Source organism: Haemaphysalis longicornis, unplaced genomic scaffold (genome assembly GCF_048455015.1).
Source record: "Haemaphysalis longicornis isolate Haplotype H1 unplaced genomic scaffold, Haemaphysalis longicornis Haplotype H1 scaffold_10, whole genome shotgun sequence".
NCBI lineage: Eukaryota > Metazoa > Arthropoda > Arachnida > Ixodida > Ixodidae > Haemaphysalis > Haemaphysalis longicornis.
Genome location: NW_027526204.1, coordinates 146,908,860 through 146,928,989, shown reverse-complemented (window position 1 = coordinate 146,928,989; position 20,130 = coordinate 146,908,860). Strand labels below are relative to the sequence as shown.

At 46.2% G+C, this 20,130-nt stretch overlaps 2 long non-coding RNA genes across 3 annotated transcripts in view; both read left to right on the top strand.

Annotated features, from left to right (window-relative positions):
- LOC144159598 (uncharacterized) overlaps positions 1-20,130 on the top strand; it is a 699,997-nt gene that overhangs the window by 522,514 nt on the left and 157,353 nt on the right. The gene's annotated exons all lie outside the window — the stretch shown is intronic.
- LOC144157994 (uncharacterized) overlaps positions 1-20,130 on the top strand; it is a 31,240-nt gene that overhangs the window by 530 nt on the left and 10,580 nt on the right. The window contains exons 2-3 of one of the 2 annotated variants that reach the window (XR_013319929.1): positions 744-822; positions 14,273-14,369. This is a non-coding gene — a long non-coding RNA (uncharacterized LOC144157994). The remainder of the gene's footprint in view (positions 1-743; positions 823-14,272; positions 14,370-20,130) is intronic. The other variant, XR_013319930.1, reaches the window with a different exon arrangement.

Below are 20,130 nucleotides of genomic sequence, written 5' to 3'. Positions count from 1 at the left end.
CACGACATCAGCCCCTCTTCAAAATATGGAGATAACGTTTTAATATGCGAAGCGCTTTTAAACTGCTACAGCCACTTTGAATACCCAGCCTGCCTGGCTTGCTTTCTGGCCTGCTACCACCGACGTTCCTGTAACGTATGTGCCGCAACACACGGTGCATTATGGTGGTAAAGAAAATGCTAGTACCGATGAGAATCATACTTCGGCTATTCGCAATATCCCACAACACTAACATTAGGGGTGTTTCTTGACTTTGATAATTATGGGGTTCTTATCCATGGCTATCTGTGTTGCAATGAAGAGTACATTCGCTACGGCAAAGAATGCATCGATGTGAAGGCAGTAAGCGGAGGTGAATTTTAGCAGTATTGTTTTTCATGCGAGCATCCGCCCATATATTTACTCCGTATTTTTAGGCCTTGTGTTGTCGAAGTTTTTCCAATACTACCATAAAATTAGAATGACTAGTTTCAATGCGACGTAGGAAGACAAAAAAATAGCCGGCCTTTATAATATCTGTATGAGGTATGAGCACAAGCACGACATACTCTTTGGATTAGAGGGGGAAGCGCCAATCAAACAGCGTAAGCCCATTGTAACCAAGCTTCACATTTATATGAATTTAATATTAATATAAGCCGATGTTGTTCTTTAACCGTTCACTGCCTTTGTGGAGATCCGTGTAGCACTGCTCCGTGAGTGTCGAGTTCACTTGACTTAACCTGACTTTTTTTCTTTTCTAGCCGTCGCTTCAGCCCCACCACCCTTTCGAACACTCGAGCATACCGAGTTAACCTTCGTCTATCGGTACCCACAATGCTCGTAGGTTTGCCCAATCTCTGTTTGGACAGTTATGTGGCGCCCCTGATGGCAGACAAGCGTATCTTAACACGGCTGGTGTAGGGGCGCAATCCCTAAAAGAGTCACAGCGCTGTGCAAGCGCAAGGGTTAGATCGCATTCTTGGAGCATTTCTTTCAAAGAAGGCAAAAATCAACGTTTAAAAAGTAACCTTGCCGGATGCTATTGTGGCAGCAACCATTCAGCGCTCGGAAAGAAGTTTGGTACCGTGAGAGAAACATTTGTGTTATAACGGGGCAATTCCGATAATTGCCCATGTTTCACGGAGGCGGGCATATACGTTGTTGTATAACACGGTTCTAGAAGACCAAAAGTTTGCGTATAGGGAATGCGACACGCTAACTATAAATTCTTTTGCGCAATATAATTTCATCGGTGCACAGGAACACATCGCACAGCAGAAGATACTGGCCTCATGCTATCCTAAGATGGGTCTAAAGCTTCAGAGGAAAGAGTACACAGAGCCATCGTTACCTTATTTGACGTCAGTGAGAGGAAATTTAGGTTTCGGAAATGAAAATGAAGCATTTGTTGATTGAATCCAATCACAATTTAAATGCGTCCAAAAAAACGCGTGCCGAAATGCTTCCTCTGTCTGTAAGAAAGATGTTCATCCTGTAAAAATCTGCAGATCCCACCTCTAATAACTAACAATGGGTTCTGTTAGCCTCTTTAGGGTCGTGTCTTGATTTATGTTGCCAAACTAATTTTTTTTATTTCACCCTCTTAACACTTCGTCTGTTTGAAGGTGAATTAGCTTTTCCGTAATGCTGTACCCCTTCCCTAGGGCTAGAGGCAGCACCCATCACGGGCGCTTTAGCCGACATCGATGCCCGCACATTTGTTTTACATGGGTCTCTAGTTAGAAAAAAACTCAATGTCACTCCACCCATTAGCATACAGGCCGATTGATAAAACCGACCAAACTTTCCTATATAGTAATCAATGAAACCTACCGAGATAAAACTTCCCATGCGTGTATGGTATTTTCAGCTCAAAAATGACAGAATTAATTTCCTCCTTATTCCAACAGACCACACGTTGTAGCCGTTTAGTAAACCACACGTATGTGGTAGTTGCTCATGTATTGACAGCATGTAGGATTTCCTTATTGTGTACAACTACACGTAGAGGTGAATAATTATGGCAAGAAACACAACGGATGACTCAGTACATATTATATGCGATAGTAGACTGTCCCACCATGTAGACGCCCGGAACTACCGTTACTATCTCATAGATGAGTGACGCTGTGCTTGCAATGTCCCGCGATCCTTTTCAGGCTTTATGTATCCCTAGTACATATTTTCTCACAAACTTATAATGTGGTCTTTAGGTATTCCTTATATTGCAATAGTTGTGCAGTGCCTTCTCAAACACATGAAACCGTTCATGCCATATAGTTATTCTTCTCGCACTTGTTTGCTTTCGGTGGCTTAAATGTTGCAACACTGGAAGCCGAGTTTAAATGGTCCAATAATGAATTATTGCAACATGCGTTCTTTGTGCACCGTTATTTGTTTAATACATATGTGAAGCCTGATCATCCTTATAAGAAGGGGTTCCTGTTTGCTAGCTTCAAATAGTTTCTCGAATGTTAGATGTTCCTAAGACATGGTAGCACCACCATAATTTTAATATCCTTGACACACTTCACATGGTGCATTTCGTACCGGTTTACAGCGAAGCCTATGGAATGCCATGCTTTCTGACTTTTTCTTTACTCGCGACTGTACAATTCGAAATTATAACATTGAGCCCCCTAGTAGTTGTTTTCCTATGTACGTCGCCTATCTAGGAGCCGCCTGTTTTTTTCAGTCCACCTGAAGTATTGTTCGCGAAGTGCAAAAATTTTAACTTAGACTGTCCTTCTTCAACAAATCTTTGTTCGGAATTTCAAGGACAAAGAGACAGCTGATTTGGTTCCGACTTATACAAAAGGAGCGCGTAATACAACAGTGTTCTTAGTGAGGTCGTCTGCTACTGCTTGTGAGGAGGGCCGCATCTGTCAAGTGGGGGAACAATAAAGAGCCAACAATACTCCGGGGTACGCGGAACAGGAAATAGCTTTCCTCTGATGAAAATTCCACATGCATGTAAATTCTTCTGCTTTCCAATTCATCACTGTTTCAGGAATCCGATACTTCTGGGAAACATGGCATCAGTTTGCCACAGAACAACACCGCGAGAACGCGACACTCACATTCCTGCAACGTACACTAGCAAAATTTGCCTTTGGAATTTCCAAGAAAGAAAAACTCAAGTTTAGTATACTTGAACCCATAGATATACGCGTGACCGAGTGACCAAAATTTCAGGGTAATCATGCAGTATTAACAATGGAAGGATAGGGGCCTCAAATACTCATTTAAACCAAACGTTAGGGTTGGTTTCACGACATATACTAGCCCGAAGACTAAACTGCATTTAACCGGTTCAAGGATATACCAGAAAACACTCCACTTTCGCCACGGATTCCCCTCGATACACGAGGCTAAAAAAGGAAGAGTAATCCTTCCGAAGCGATATTTTATATTGCGAGGTTTCCAGCTATTCTAAAGAGAAGTTGCTGAGGGTTGACCATAGCACCTAGTCATTAGAAGTTCGTTAATAGTGTCACGGACTAAAATCGGTTGGCACTTCTTCACAGAGGGGAGGCGGACGCGTTAAGAGCATCCTTTATCCCAAAAACGGTTTACTGCACACGCAAAAGAAGCATTGGCTAACGGGTTAGCTCTCTCCGATGCGTGAGCTACCATGTTCGTGTTGCACCATGAATGCGCCTATTTTCTTTGGCAGCCTCATAGGTTTATCTCCACAGGACCAGAACACGCCCTGTTAACTGTACGAGCAGTCGATCCCAGGAGCGTATTGCCGCAAGCTCAAATGACGGTGAGAAACAAAACTATAGCGTTACCGATTTTCCCTAGAGAAACGTATTACGACAGGTGCGGGATTCCTACTTGGTCGTTGGAAACGTAATTCAGTTGATATGGGATCGGAGGACGTGATCCCTTCACGGGAGAATTGCTTCCTGAGAGCGCGCTCTAGCGGGCGTAGCTCTTACGTATACGTGACCGGGAGCAGTAAGTTCCACAGCCTGTAGCTATACGCGGGAGGATCGACCTGACGAGGTGTGATGGCTAAGAATCCCGCCTCTTAGGCCGTGCGAATGAAAAGCAACAGAGGAAAAATGCTGCCTATTTACCGAAACGCCGCCCTTCGACAAGAAGACAATTTGCTCTCTGTTTACTAGTGTCAGTAACCTTGCGTAATGGTGAACTCTGTTCGGACGTCCAAGAAACGTTTCATGTACGCGAAGGGAAAGAAGGCTTTCCGCCGGTGCATCGAACTCGCTGTTACTGAGTTCATCGCGGTTGCACGGTATAGCGAACTGTAATAGCACCGCCTAAGGTATTTTTGTAAAATGTACTTTAAAGTGATAGTGCACTTCATGGTTTACGAACTCATCAGTAAGATGGCCTAGAAAGCGTCAAAATAGTTCCTGCACAAAAAAACTTTAGTACTAAGCCTAGTAAGGAGCGAAGCGATACAGGAATGAGTATGCATTACATCACTACAGGTTGTGTAGATTAGAAGATCGTGCTGGAAGATCTAGCAATCCCGGCTACTTTCCTGGAACTGTATATTGTTGTGAATTCCCTAAGAACAATTTGAAAACAGGAAATTTCGCACACAGCATTGCTTCAAGTTGAATAAAAAAAAAAGCGTAGAAAAATCTGCCAAAGTTTTCAGCGAAGCTCTTTGTAATTACCATCAAAGGCAAATGATGTATTTTTTCTGTATACAAAATCAGGCAAAATGCCCTTTGCGTCAAAGCCGAAATTCTCGCAATCGCCCTTTAAGTAATATTTGATGTAGAAAAAAGAAAACTTTGTCTGGAGAAAAATTGCACTGAAACTGAAACTTGAATCTATCTCTTCGGTTGAGATGATTGCGGGCTTCACCTAGCCCTTATTGTGATCAGGATGTACGATATATGAGATTGCAAAAGGAAAAGTCGTGTTATAGTGGAAACCAGAGCTTTTAAGAGGACACAATGGGTCCCAGAGCAGGCCTTTCTTTTGTGTTACAACAACCAAATATCCCACCCACGTGGCTCCTGCTATTGTTTCTAGCGTTGTATGGGTATTTTTCGATCGCTCAGAGCCATTCCAACGTTGGCGAGTCAAAAAAAGACCAAAACTCTGCCACGTGGCTTCAGCTATTATTGTGGCTGGAGTCTGGGCTACAAGTGAACGAACTCGATTTGTCTTGTATGTGCTGCGTGTGCTTAAGCAGCATTAACTTGGTCTCAGAGACAGCTTTAGTGGCTTTCCCCTTCCGTTGACACTAATTAGATACTTCTGTCAGTCACACCAAAAACTTCTGCAGGATGGATGATCGTCCGAAAAAAAAATTGCTGGTAATATTGTCACGAAGCCAAGGACGACGCAGTTGTCTTGCAGGAGAAACAAGTTTATTGGAGCGAACTTGTGCTCCCCTAACAACTTAAAAGAATACAGAGGCGGCGAAGCAGCGGGCAACAAAGTGACTTGCGTCAGCGAGCGTCGCAGAATCGAATGCCCCGGCGTCCGCACTGCAGGCTTTTTATCTTTTGGCGCGCGTGGTTCTCGAAACGTCGATTCGCATCGAGAACATAGTAGACCCAAGAAGATTATTCTGGGCTGTTCACGTTAGATCGGAATGCTCTCCCTATCACAACAGATAACACATGCGGCACAGAAAGAAAGAATTGAACACGCGCTTTCCTTGGCGCAGAGATAACACAGACCGGCACAGCCGGGCGGTAAAAGCAAAACACAAATAAACAAACCCAATGTATGGTTCGCGGCATTACCCCCCTCTAAGAGTGCATCGACCCGATGTTAACATAAGCGACAGTCCGAACAAATGAAAATAAAAGTTCGTCATCGTTCGTAGAAAGGTTTTAAGCGAACCACGTGGACGACTTCAGGCCGCGTGCGTCGTCGTGATGTGCCGGAGTCAACATCGGGGATCACTTCGTAGGTAAGTTGGCCAACACGTCGTAGAATCTGGTAGGGTCCGAAATACCGTCGCAGGAGCTTCTCACTGAGTCCGCGTCGTCGGATGGGAGTCCAAACCCACACACGATCCCCTGGTTGGTACTCGGCGTCTCGGCGTCGGAGGTTGTAGCGGCCGGCATCCACCAGCTGCTGGTCCCTTATACGAACTCGAGCGAGCTGGCGGGCCTCCTCCGCACGTTGAAGATATCCGTGGACGTCGGCGTTGAGGTCGTCGTCTTCTACGTGCGGAAGCATGGCGTCGAGCATCGTAGTCGGCCTTCTACCGTAGACAAGCTCGAACGGCGTCAGCTGCGTCGTCTCCTGGGTAGCCGTGTTGTACGCAAACGTGACATACGGGAGAACTTCGTCCCAAGTCTTATGTTCAACGTCAACGTACATTGACAGCATATCTGCGATTGTCTTGTTCAGACGTTCTGTTAGTCCGTTCGTTTGGGGGTGGTACGCGGTCGTTCTTCGGTGATCCGTGTTGCTGTAGCGTAATACTCCTTGCATCAGCTCTGCAGTAAATGCCGTTCCGCGGTCTGTGATTAGGACTTCCGGGGCTCCATGTCGTAGCACAACTTGGCTTATAAAGAACTTCGCCACTTCTTGTGCAGTCCCCCTCGGAAGAGCGGCGGTCTCTGCGTAGCGCGTCATGTAGTCTGTCGCTACGACAATCCACTTGTTGTGTGATCGTGACGTAGGGAACGGGCCTAAAAGGTCCATTCCTATCTGTTGAAATGGTCTCGATGGGACGGCGATCGGTTGCAGAAGTCCGGCGGGTCTTGTCGGCGGCGTTTTTCGTCGCTGACAGTCACGGCAGCTCCGGACGTAGTGGGTGACGTCAGAGGTAAGGCCGGGCCAGTAGTACCTCGCCTTGATTTTTCCAATAGTGCGGGCTGTGCCCAGATGTCCGGAAGATGGGTCGTCGTGGCACGCTTCCAAAATTTCGTCACGAAGGTCCGCGGGGATGACGAGGAGGTAATTCGCTCTTGTTCCGGGGCAGAAATTCTTCTTCACAAGGACGGAGTTTCTCAGGCTGAATGCTGGTAAGCTGCGTTTGAAGGTCCTAGGAACGGCAACGTTGCATCCCTCGAGGTACTCGATTATGACGCGTAAGTCGGGGTCGGCACGCTGCTGGGCGGCTAGGTCGCTCTCCGTCACGATCCCGAAGAACGCGCTGTCTTCATCAGAGTCTTGTGGTGGGTCGACGGGGGCGCGGGACAGGCAGTCGGCGTCGGAGTGTTTCCTGCCGGATTTATAAACGACGGTAACGTCGAACTCCTGCAGGCGCAAGCTCCACCGCCAAAGACGGCCAGAGGGGTCCTTCAAATTGGCGAGCCAACACAGCGCATGGTGGTCTGTTACAACCTTGAATGGCCTTCCATACACGTATGGGCGAAATTTTGAAATCGCCCATATAATAGCCAGGCACTCTTTCTCAGAGGCAGAATAGTTTTTCTCCTCCTTCGACAGACCACGGCTGGCATAGGCGATTACCCTTTCGCAGCCGCTTTGCTTTTGGACAAGGACGGCACCCAAGCCGATATCACTGGCGTCCGTGTGCATTTCCGTTTCGGCATTTTCGTCGAAATGAGCGAGCACGGGCGGGCTTTGCAGGCGTATTTGCAGCTCGCAGAATGCTTTTTCTTGGTCGTTTTCCCAGCTGAAAGGGGTGCTATCTTTCGTCAAGCGCGTGAGTGGCTCTGCAATGCGTGCGAAGTTTGCCACGAAGCGCCGGTAGTATGCGCACAGCCCGAGAAATCTTCGCACGCCCTTCTTGTCTTTCGGCCTTGGGAAGTTCGCAATCGCTGAAGTTTTTGCCGGGTCAGGTAGGACTCCCGCGGCGTTGACGACGTGGCCCAAGAACTTGAGTTCCCCGTATGCGAAACGGCACTTTTCAGGCTTTAGCGTCAACCCCGACGTACGAATGGCCTCGAGTACAGACTCCAACCTTGCAAGGTGTTCGTCGAAAGTCCGGGCGAATACCACTACGTCGTCGAGGTATACGAGGCAGGTGTGCCACTTAAGGCCAGCTAGCACAGTGTCCATGACTCTTTGAAACGTCGCTGGTGCTGTGCACAGCCCAAACGGCATCACCTTGAACTCGTATAGGCCGTCTGGGGTTATAAATGCAGTCTTCTCTCGGTCTCTCTCGTCCACTTCGATTTGCCAGTAGCCGGTCTTCAGGTCCATCGATGAGAAGTACTTCGCGTGGCAGAGGTGGTCGAGGGCGTCGTCGATTCGGGGAAGGGGGTACACGTCCTTTTTCGTGATTTTGTTCAGTCGCCGGTAGTCAACGCAAAACCTTAATGTGCCGTCTTTTTTCTTTACGAGTACGACGGGCGCAGCCCAGGGGCTTTTCGATGGCTGTATAATGTCATCGCTCAGCATGTCGTCGACTTGAGTCCGGATGGCTTCCCGTTCGTGTGAAGAGACGCGGTACGGTGACTGTCTGGTAGGTCGGGCTCCATCTTCGGTTATTATTCGGTGCTTCGCTAGAGGGGTCTGACGTAGTTTTGCGCTCGACGAAAAACATTCGCTGTAGCGACGCAGCAAGGCCAATAATTTTTTCCGTTGTTCTTGCGGTAGCGCCGGATTCACGTCGAATGGCTGCGGGAGCTTGAAGGTTTCTACGGGTGTGCGTTCAAAGTCGGCGACTGCGATCACATCACTTGCTTCTTGCGTTTCTTCGAGGAACGCAATTGCAGCTCCCTTGTTTAAATGCTGGTACTCTTCGGTGAAATTAGTGACCAAAACGTGAGATTGGCGTTGCTTAAAGTGCGCAATGCCTCTTGCGACGGAGACGCCGCGGTCGAGAAGCAACCTTCGATCACTCTCTACGATAGCGTCGATGTCAGAAGCAGCATCCTCACAGTAGACGGCGATCATCAAGCTTGCGCGGGGTGGCAGGGTGATGTGATCGTCGGCGATCCTGACAGCAGCACGGTGATCGGGGTTCGGTTGCGGCGTCGTGGAGTGATCGGAGGAAAATGTTATCGACTTGGTCTGCAGATCAATTATTGCGCCGTTGTCCGTCAAAAAGTCAATTCCGAGAATCACGTCGCGGGAGCAGTTAGGCAGAACGACGAACGCCGCAGGGTACGTTGTGCCGTCTATGGTGACGCGCGATGTGCACATTCCACTTGGCGTCACGAGGTGGCCTCCTGCTGTGCGTATGTGCGGACCGTCCCATCTGGTCATAACTTTCTTCAGTTTAGACGCAAATGGTCCGCTCATTACCGAATAGTCGGCTCCCGTGTCTACGAGGGCGACTACGTCAAAGCCGTCGATGGACACCTTGACGTCGGATGCCGCCTTCCTCGAGTTCCGGGTGCGTCGGGGCGTCGCATCTCGGCTTGTGCGTGTTGACGGTCGGGCACTGTGCGTCGTCGTTGTCATCGTCTTCTCAGCGGACGTCTCGTCGTGTACGGGAGTCTCGTCAGGTCTGGGTCGGGTCGTCGGGATGAGGGCATGTTGTGAGTCACTGTCTTCCGCGAGTCGTTGCGTCGTTGGAGGGTTTTCATTTTTCCGCGATCGTGCAACTTTACCTCCAGAAGTTGCTGCTTTTAGTTTCCCCCGCGTGGGCTGGGGGACCTTCCACGTGAGAACTCAGCATTGCTACGGCGGTTCGGCGACTGGTATGGGTAGGGTGACGGCGAACGGTTGAAACGGGCTGGTCGACGGCTGGTGTTGGACAGGTACTCTTCGATCTCCGATGGGTGCTGACCAGTTCGGGGGCGGGGTGCGTCGACGGAGAACCCTCGCAAACCGAGCCTCCTGTAGGGGCAGCGACGGTAGACGTGGTCGGCCTCTCCGCAGTGGTAGCACAGCGGACGATTGTCGGACGTTCGCCACACGTCGGTCTTCCTTGGGGCAGGGGGTTGCGCCGCTGGTGGTCGGGCCGGCGAGAGGGGACGACGGTACGGAGCCTCGGGACGATAGGGTGCAGTTGGGCGAGGGCGATGTACAGCAGCCGCGTAGGTCATGGCTTGCGGCTCGCGAGGTGCTACTGGCGTCGTTGAAGTTCCCAGCGCTTGCTGCACTTCTTCTCTAATGACGTCGGTAAGAGAAGCGACTTGTGGTTGCGGCGTCGTCGGGAGCAGTTTCCGCAGCTCCTCCCTCACTATTTCGCGGATAGCCTCGCGTAGGCTATCAGCCGGAACCCGCATGTTGTCGATGTAGTTCGCACTGGCCGCGCCAACAAAGTTCCGGTCATACTGCTTAGCACGCATTTCGAGAGCCTTCTCAATCGTGCTGGCTTCGGTCACGAATTCAGCGATGGTTTTGGGCGGGTTGCGGACAAGTCCAGCAAACAGCTCCTCCTTCACACCGCGCACCCAGAAGCGTAACTTCTTTTCTTCCGTCATTTCAGGGTCCGCGCGGCGAAATAATTGCTTCATCTCCTCAACGAAGATCACGACCCCTTCGTTGGGGTGTTGTGTCCGAGTTTCAAGCAAAAGCGCAGCTCGCTCTTTTCTCACAACAGTAGTGAATGTCTTCAGGAACTCCCTTTTGAAGTGAGTCCAGTCGGTCAAAGAACTCTCATGGTTCTCGAACCAAGTTCGAGCAGCATCTTCTAAGTAAAAGAAGACATGCCGGAAAGTTTCTTCGTCGTCCCACCTGTTGAAGATGCGGACGCGCTCCAGCTTCTCCAACCATTCTTCGGGGTCTTCAGCGGGGGCTCCCCGGAATGATGGCGGTTCCCGGGGCTGCTGCAGGACGATTGGCGATGTTGTTTGTTGCACCATGGTGTTGGTTGCAGCGTTCTTTTTCTTGGGCCCTTCTGGCATCAAACCGAACTCGGGTGGTAAATTTTGCAGGCGGGGGCTGGCTCTTGTTGGACTGGCTTGGCGGCTTCTCGAGGTTGTAGTGGGCATGAAGGGTGCGTACCCCGCACCTCCACCAGATGTCACGAAGCCAAGGACGACGCAGTTGTCTTGCAGGAGAAACAAGTTTATTGGAGCGAACTTGTGCTCCCCTAACAACTTAAAAGAATACAGAGGCGGCGAAGCAGCGGGCAACAAAGTGACTTGCGTCAGCGAGCGTCGCAGAATCGAATGCCCCGGCGTCCGCACTGCAGGCTTTTTATCTTTTGGCGCGCGTGGTTCTCGAAACGTCGATTCGCATCGAGAACATAGTAGACCCAAGAAGATTATTCTGGGCTGTTCACGTTAGATCGGAATGCTCTCCCTATCACAACAGATAACACATGCGGCACAGAAAGAAAGAATTGAACACGCGCTTTCCTTGGCGCAGAGATAACACAGACCGGCACAGCCGGGCGGTAAAAGCAAAACACAAATAAACAAACCCAATGTATGGTTCGCGGCAATATTTAATAGCAAGTTCCTTACCCGTATTATTTTGAGTCTTTCTTCGCTTTCGTTTCTTGGTCGTTTGGTGAGAAATCCTTCGAATGGATTTTTTTCTTCTATTCCCCTGCCGTCAGGTTCTAGTTTTACACGGCACTCAAAACTATATTTCTTGGTTTTGCGAACTTGATAGACTGGGCCTTATATTCCCATCATAGCTAACTATTCTTAGCCACCGCCCCAGGATCCCTTACAGGCCGCCTTTATTTCGTTTCGCACCGATCGACTAACTGATAAAAATAAACTCCCCGAGACCGTGCCAATGGGGTGCGTTTAAGGTTAGGACGAAATGTGAATACGTTTAAAAAAGTTAAATTTATAACAAAGAAAGCAAGAATGCCTGCGGAAATCAAACAATAATTTCATAATAGGGAGCTCCGCGCCAACAAAGAGATTTTCGTTCGGCGATAAAAGCGGTGAAAATAACTAGAATTTTCGCGCTGCACGATGCTTGCAAGACGTGAAGCTAATATGATAACAAAATCAACGAATATATAGTGGGAATACAGAAGTGGTATCGCAGTCAGTACGGGTTAGAAACGAGCTCGAGCAAAAAATACAGGAGTGTATGCTTTCTTTTTTTTTCAGTCTCTTTTTCACACAAAATATGCCCAAGCAACTGAAAAATTGAAGATCCATTGAGAAATTTAGTGCTCGAGCCACCGTTCTGGACAAGTCCACCCCGACGAAGACAATCTCTTTGCCTCGACTCACCGCAATTAAACGGACACGGGAGCCCGCAAAAACGCGCCGGTTGCGGCGAGAATATATGTCCTAAATTTATAAAGAAGCTGTGAAAGTGAACCATAGTTTAGGCCCCCGTAATGTCGCTACGATCATTTTATGCGTAGTCTGAATGCCCCCATGGCTTCAGAGGAGGTGTCAGTAGCGCCATACATCGCAGATAATGCGTGTGTTTTCGAAAGCGTTCGCGCTTTCCTTAGCAGAGACCACTGTTTTTTAGCACCACATTTAAGTGATAATTTGTGAATGTGTAGTGTGCAATTTATTTTACAAATCTGTGCTACCGTGAGACTTCAGCTGGTTTATAACCCCTCCTATCAAAACGTCACCAATCGCGGAATCACTCTATTTGAATAAACTTCCACGGTGAAGTTTTAAAGTACCGAGGTAAGCGACACAGCTTTTACCTAACTACGCCTTTCAACTATCAAATCTTCGACAAAATCTTTAGCATGCCGCATAACAGGAGTGACTGCTGGAGGAACGTAGATTTTGTGATTTTGGAAATCTCCTTTTGGTAACAGAATGGTTCATACAAAGATAACGACGTTTTGCTTTTCGTCGTTTTTTGTGGTTGTTTTCTTCTATCCTTTCAAATGTTACTCAAGAAGTTTTCTCACAGTAATCATAGCCCAAGTTACATTTTCTTCCAGTTATTGCGGAACAAGTCACTCACGGATCACTATGGCCGATGTATTACCTGCTGCATCGGCGTTCCTTAAATGGGGATGTTTGTTTGGGCTGCTGACCCATAACGTGTTTTTTATTCTGGGACCAAATCTTTGGTAGAACAATGAACATTGCATCTTGTGTGGGAAGACTGCACTTGCATTGTCTTTTGTGGGCTTCGTGTTGCAAAATTTAACTTCCCTTACTCACCCTTCATCACCAATAAACTTCTTCCCCTCACGACAACATGTCTACCCTAGATGTCCCTAAGCACAAGTGTTAGCAAGTCGGAGCGGCTCGCTAGGGCTTCTGACACCAGGCACGCAGGAAGAATTTTGGTGCTCAGATATGAGGCTAATGATAAGAGACACCGGCAGAAAATAATCGTTCCAGGTGCTGCGTAGGCGTGCTCTGTATGTGAATTGGTGCCTCGTTGCAGGAGAGACTTATTCAGTGATAGAAAATCACGTCACTTAATGAAACAGCAGTTTTGCACGTACTAATTGCATTGGTTCTGTGGTTGTGTTCGGCTGAACTCGGAGCTGCTTTTTTCTTTCGAACGATTTTGAAAGTCCGCTTTTCATGACGGCATCTCAGCATGCCCACCTGCGCTGCTGTGTGTAAAGGCTGGATATCCCGACCACTGTTCACTTGTGGCGGACATTTTCTGGTGTGCATAAGGACCATATCGCTTACTGCACTCCATTTTCATGCGAATCTTGCACATAGTTGCTTCTACATTTTTATGCTTATTGAGGACAAGCACACGATAATTTACGCTGACCGTTTATTTCAAAGCACATTGGTAAGATAAATGTTTCAGTTTTTGCTCTGAGTACGAAGTTAGGAAGGAAGTGGGCACGAAAAAGACTAGACTTTGTTGGCCATCAAAATATTTGTGTACTTAATTGCTATGCTTTGAGCTAAATAAGAATATTGAATACACATTTGAAGGAAAGTATTACAAACATTTGAAAGCAGTGAGGTGCAACAGAACACGCGTAAATATTTACTGTAGCCAGACGAGACGCTGTAACATACCTTACGAAACTTTCATTATACCGTCTTCATAAGCCCTTTCTCAAGATACCCCTGCCGTCATTAATATCACCTAAACTGGTTTCCGAAAATATTATGCTAGCCGCTACAGAAGATGACGACAGCAACGAAAAGATCTAAAAAAACCTGTGTCGTAGGCCTGATTTAACATTCTTTTGTACAGTCACTATACACGTGCCGTCTTAGTCTACGTACACAAAATAAAAATGCTTCAGTCTATAATAAATGCCAGTCGAGATACAACGTCCAGTACGTGTCCCAAGTGTACAACAACGACAAACGCCCGAATCTATAGCGCGTGTGCGTAGTCGCGTGGCGATGCCCTAAGACGGAGTACAATAAATCGCGTCCATTTTATTTTATTTTTTTTTAACTTTAAACCAATTGTTTGGGAAGAAGGACCGTAAAATTAGAAAAACACAGCCGGCGATAAAAAGGAGCTGCTTTAATTTTGCAAGATGTTTTCGTGTTGCCATTTAGGCATATCAAATCTTCTCTAAAATGAAACTAAAACGCAGGAAACTTCCAGTGGCACGAGAAACAACATGGTTGTGCTGAAGAAATCGATCAACTCCACGTGCGCAAGTTGAAGCAATCTGTGGCTCTAAATACCCGGTAAAGAAAAAAGAAAAAAATCTTAAAAATCTTTTATACAGGTCCGACGACCTACCCTGTTCTTAACATTCTTCTCTTTATGAACATTTTTCATGGGTCAATGGCGAAAGCAGACACATTTATCCAGAAGTGCATTTTCGGTAATCTTATTTCACGAGGCAAACAAAAGCCTGGATTACTTTTTAGAAAGAACCGTTCTATAAAACGTTAGCAGTGCTTATTCTGAGCATATTCGTATTAAAAGATGAAAAATAAGGAGATATTTTTTTTTCACAATTTCAGAAAAAAGAACTTCTACATGCCATCCTCTCCTTATTTTAGGACGATGAATATCTAAAAAGCGTGCCTGTTGTGTTAAAAGCCCATCTGGCAGCACAACCAGTATTTGAGCATGACAAAAAAGTGCAAATTTTTAAGTTGAAGTAAGGCTTAGTGCTTACCCCAAGAATTGATATCCTGTATACTCCTAATTGGCTGAAGTCTTAATACAAAAGTCGTAGACTTTTATTACTAGGAATACTTAAAGGAGCTGGGCATATGTGGCATATCACACGGATATTATCGCGAGTCGTGGAATTCAAAACGACACACTTTTTTTTTATTCCTGACTCTGGGTTCTTGATTACAGCTGAAGAGAATTTTGGATAGTTCAGTAATAAATCTTGAAAACGGCGGAGTACATGGGTAACCTCTCTATGCGCCTTGACGAAGTAACTGAACTTGTGGCTCACATAATATTAAAAAACATAGCAGCAGTAAACTTTGTTTGCAACATATACAGGAACGGGAATTAGACAATACCTTAGGAGCATCAGAAAAGTGCAACCGCACAGAGATATCTCTCGTGTAGAACGCGAGTTATAATTCGACACAATGCTACACTGTTCGACCGCGGGCCCGCAATTTTACGAGGGAATAGCTGACGTGAATTCACACGGGACAGATGCAGACGGTGCGAATATTTTAAGACACAGCGAGAAGCACAACTTAACCCGGAATGGCAGGACCGTGTTTACATCCAGGCAGACGACTACCCCACATCGCTTAACGAGAAATGAGTGAACTCATTGCGCAAAGTCAGGAACGCACCGGTAAAAATCCTTTGAATAACTTTGTTCGATGAAAAAAACGACTTACTGTAAACGCACAAATATCCGCAAACGCGGAACAGAGAGTCGGAGCAAACTTTCACACGCGGGAAAATGCTAGAGAGTACTGCCGTCGGAGCAGTTTGATAGTGCGGCCGCCAATCGTTCCATTAGCCAGCGTTCTAACCAAAGATACGCGGGATAAGTGAGTTTTTTTTCCACAAACCCGCCCTTCGTTCCCTGCTTTCCAAGCTTCCCTCGGTGGTCTGGTTGACGCGCAAGTAGCTAGGGGCCGCTAGGTGCGAGTGAACGCGCACAGACGTAACGTCAATGCTCCGGTGTCAGCAAAGCACTCCGAGCGCTTTTCGAGAGACACGCTAGAGGGAAAAGAAAAAGTAGTAGTAGTATGTGGGTGTTTATGGCGCAAGGGCCCCCAAAGCCAAAGAGCGCCAAGATCATATTTAGTGCGTGGTCCTTCGCTGTCATTTTAGTGTCTAAGATGCGTATGATATGATTGTGATCCCATTACAAAAAGAGCTTAATATATGGGTGTAAGGGGCCCTTATATTAAAATATGAGGATGGTCATATTGGTGGATGAAGGTGACAATGATGGGTGCATAACCTTTGGTGGCTCTCTTAATGCTAAGAGATCCGAAAGTTACATGTGGTACGAGATGAGATTTAAAAAAATCGGCTTCAGCGACATATGATAAAACACGTTTGTTCGTGACCGCTGGTTCGTATCCTAAAAAATAAAGAGGGATAAAGGGGAATACTGTACTTGTATAAATAAGGGAAGTGTCGCTGTCTCACATCGTTTAGGATTTGCATTCAGTTAATATATGTAGTACTGAAAGCCACTCGGCACATCTGCTGCAAACTGGTGGTAATGAACCAGTTAGGAGATACGAATGTGTGTCATGTGTGCGGCCTATTGGAAGCCTGCACATGGATGCTTCATTGAACCTATTTTGTTTGTCTGTCATGTATTTGCCTATCTGTGGTTTTATTGTGTGTAGTTTATTGTGTTTGTTCATCCTAGTGTTCTTGCCAGCGTTTGCCGAAATGTTTTCGTATTACTGGTTTTATGTCCTCGTGTGGTACCTGTGATATTTCGACATTACTGCGCAAGGCGGCCAGCCCAGCATTTTTGTCAGCGACCTCATTTCCCCGTATACCACAATACCCTGGAACGCAGCATACTATTATTTTAAGCCCTAAAGCATGTGCTGTCGCCATTTCCTGACTGCCTCGGTTCATGACAACACTGCGGCTATGTTTTCGTGAGTGCAGTGACCTGCCGACGCTCACAGATTATGTAAAAATAACTGATTGCTGTGTTTTTGTTCGTGTAATGTGCTGTAGTGTTAGACGACTTCCGTGTGCGTCTGCTGTGAAAATTACAGAATTTACGTTCATCCTTTTTTCACTGCAGAAGTTCGGAAAAGGGAAAGAGAAAAATGCTTCGGTTAAACTGAAATTACGGCTAAGTGGCAGTTGTAGTTACATTTTGCTTTCCACACGTTTAATCGAAGTATAACTGCAAGTTGTCGGGCTCCTTCGATGAATTCAGATCAGAAATCAAGTTGTTGATCTCTCAGGGGTCATAAAGGATGCGATGCTTATATCAGATGAGAATCTTTGTCATGCCAAGAATTGTGAAGAGGTCGGAATCAGTGTTCTTACCCTATATGAGTAAGGCCGTCGGCTGTGTGATTATCTGCTTGCTAGCAGTGACAGGCGACAAAGGGTCGTTCAGAGCTAACTGGAGTCTGAAGTGCAATTTTCTGCTACCTGGTTATGGGAGGTGATACATTTCAAGCAGCGAGGCAATTTCGCCGAAGCGATAAATGTGCGTAAAACGTAATGTAGAGAACGTAATTTGCTAAGGTCTATAAGGGTCGTCGGGTTTCAGAGCGCTCGTTCGCAAAAACGGGCCTGTGGTGAAACCAGTGAAACTCGTCACAAGCCATAAATCATTGACAGGCTACCAATTATACACTGGGTGGAGTGAAACAAAACTGGCAGTTTTATTCCATAGCCAAATCCCTGATAGAGTCTAAGGGAGGGTAGCGACGCAGAGAACGTTTAGTAAAAAGAAAACGCTGAAACGCTGTCTACAGACATTTGAGGAGTTTTTTTTCCCGAAATGAGCCAAATTCTCCTGAACCGAACTGCAGGAACAAGCGAAAATATGTGATCGGTCCAAAATGCAACGCTGTGAAAGCTTGCATATGATATGTTTATCGGTCACCTAGGGACAGATACTTTTACAGCGTTGAATATAGGTCCGCTAACAAATTGTTTGCTTGTTTCTGAAGTTCTGCTGAGGTGGACTTGACTCATTTGGAAAAAAAAGCTCCAACTTTGCATGCATTGCATGCATAGCTTGCATTCATTGTGCTGCCGTGGTAGATCGGTAACAGGACTAAAAATAGCAGTTGTCGTTTTGGGCAGCTTGTAATATTTGCGCTGGTCAGAATAAATGCGAAGATTTGTTTGTTTTGGGGAAAGGAAATATGCTACAATATCGCAGCATGTGGGCTTCACCACAAACACTACACTCTCCGCAGGGAATATAGCGCAAGGTAGTAATGTGCGCTGTTGTTACTGGTGAGATTCTATTTTAATAGTCGCTTGCATGATCTGGTTATTCACAAATTCGCTAATTTGGTCCCACCAATTGTTTTTCTAATGTGTTGCGATTAATAACCTGTGGATATTTTTTCAGTGAAGGGGTATTAGCGGAGTTCTTAGAAATGGTTATAATGGATAGTTGCAAGACAATCTAAGGAATGTAAAAATTATTCAAGAGAAGTTAATCCGACACTATTTATAATTTATTGAATACTAGAGGTATATGCCTGAAAGCTACACTTTCTGCTATGTGGTGGGCAGCAATGTAGGGCTATGCGGCTATGTAGTAGTATAAAACTTAACACGGAGGAGGTGGAGTTGATTGAAAAGGGCGCGAACATAGAGGTGGGTGGGCTGCTTTTGGCATCCCAGCCAAACAACAAAAGGCCTGCTGCCTGTAATCACAGCCGCGATGCCGTTCTCTGCATTAAAACGCTTCGGTAGCTCATCAGCCAAACGTTACACGGGGCGGGTTACTTAGAAAAGGCCAGTCGAGTCATTTTCTTCGTTGCTTTAGGCTCGCAATTCTGTATCGCGGACACTGCTAGAAACATTCTACCATTGTCACGCGCGCGTCCTGCATCATGGGCGTTTCTGTGCAAAATATTCTGTGACGTACTATTTATGTTCTTCACCTGATTCTCTAACCAATAACTTTGCAGAAATGTTCAGAGTACCTAACTTACATCTCTTTTCTACCTTCCACGACACTACTGTCCTCGGAAGTTCCCCTTGCTACGCTTTCACAATATCTGCTGCCACAAATCGTTCCTTGAGTTGCTCTCGTGCCCCGATGTCTTGTTAAACGCTAAAAAAGCATGATTGCTAAGCTTGCAGCCATCGTAGATAAAAGCGGTTTCTTCAAGTAACTCAGTAACTTTGCGAATTGACAGGTATACTAAGACCTATATAGAAGCTCTACGAACTTGCCTTAGATTTTAGTTTGTAACATAGCGTTCATTCCTCGTGTAGCTTTCTCTCATCCGAAGTTGGCGATGACGACACAATAAAATTGAAACAAAAGATTACATATAAAAAGATTCCAGATGTCTACGCAAAAGTACTTTTTAAAATACCACAGAGACTGAACAATAATTTCTGAAAGACCGTTCATAAGGTTAACAATATAAATAATTCCAGTTGCCAACGTAATGCCAACGTGCTACCAATAATAGCAAATTTGCAACACATTACTTATCAATGTACAGCTATTATTCCGGTTATCCGGAATATTGGAATGTACCACGTTACAGGACATCTCATGGATGCCAGTTTCTTCAAATTACGTGAATCCCACTCCAAACACTGCTCATGAATAGACATTTATACATCACATCAGTCGCAGTGTAGACTCTCACTTTTGAGGTTCACTATTACTTTGCTAAACAGCTTGTAAACGACTGAGAGTAGGCTGATTTATTTCTGGACATCTTGGAATGTCCCTCCCTATTAATCGGAATAATGTTGGCGTTATTCTAGGGAATGGGTACTTTTTCAGTGTTTAGGCATTCTGAAAATAGTGCAGCATGCGTTTACAGCGCAAACTCTCCTACTTCCTTTAAGATAGGAAGGAGGAGAGAGAACGGACGGGAAGAAGGAGAAAGGAGAGAGCAGGCTGTGTTTAGGAAAGGGCAGTCAACAATGGATCACATACATGTCGTCAATCAAGAAAAATCCACAGAGTGCACAAAACCTCTTTACATTCTACGGGAAAGCGTTTAATTCGCTGCACACGAAGGCCGTCCTAGACGCTTTAAAATACCAGTGAATTGAAACGACGTATATGAGAATTCTATACGACTTTTATAATAGATGTGCGGGCGGGATCATTCTTTATAAGCAAAGCGACGAATTCTCGATCCGAAAGGAGTAAGACAGGTTTATACCATCTTGACAAATCTCACAACATGTCTGGAGAGGGTATTCACAACGATCAACTGAAAAAAAAAAACAATCCGTGCCAATAAACCCTGTAAAGGTGGTTGGAAAGCGAAGCTGTATACGACACCCACATCAATTACCCATGCAACGCCA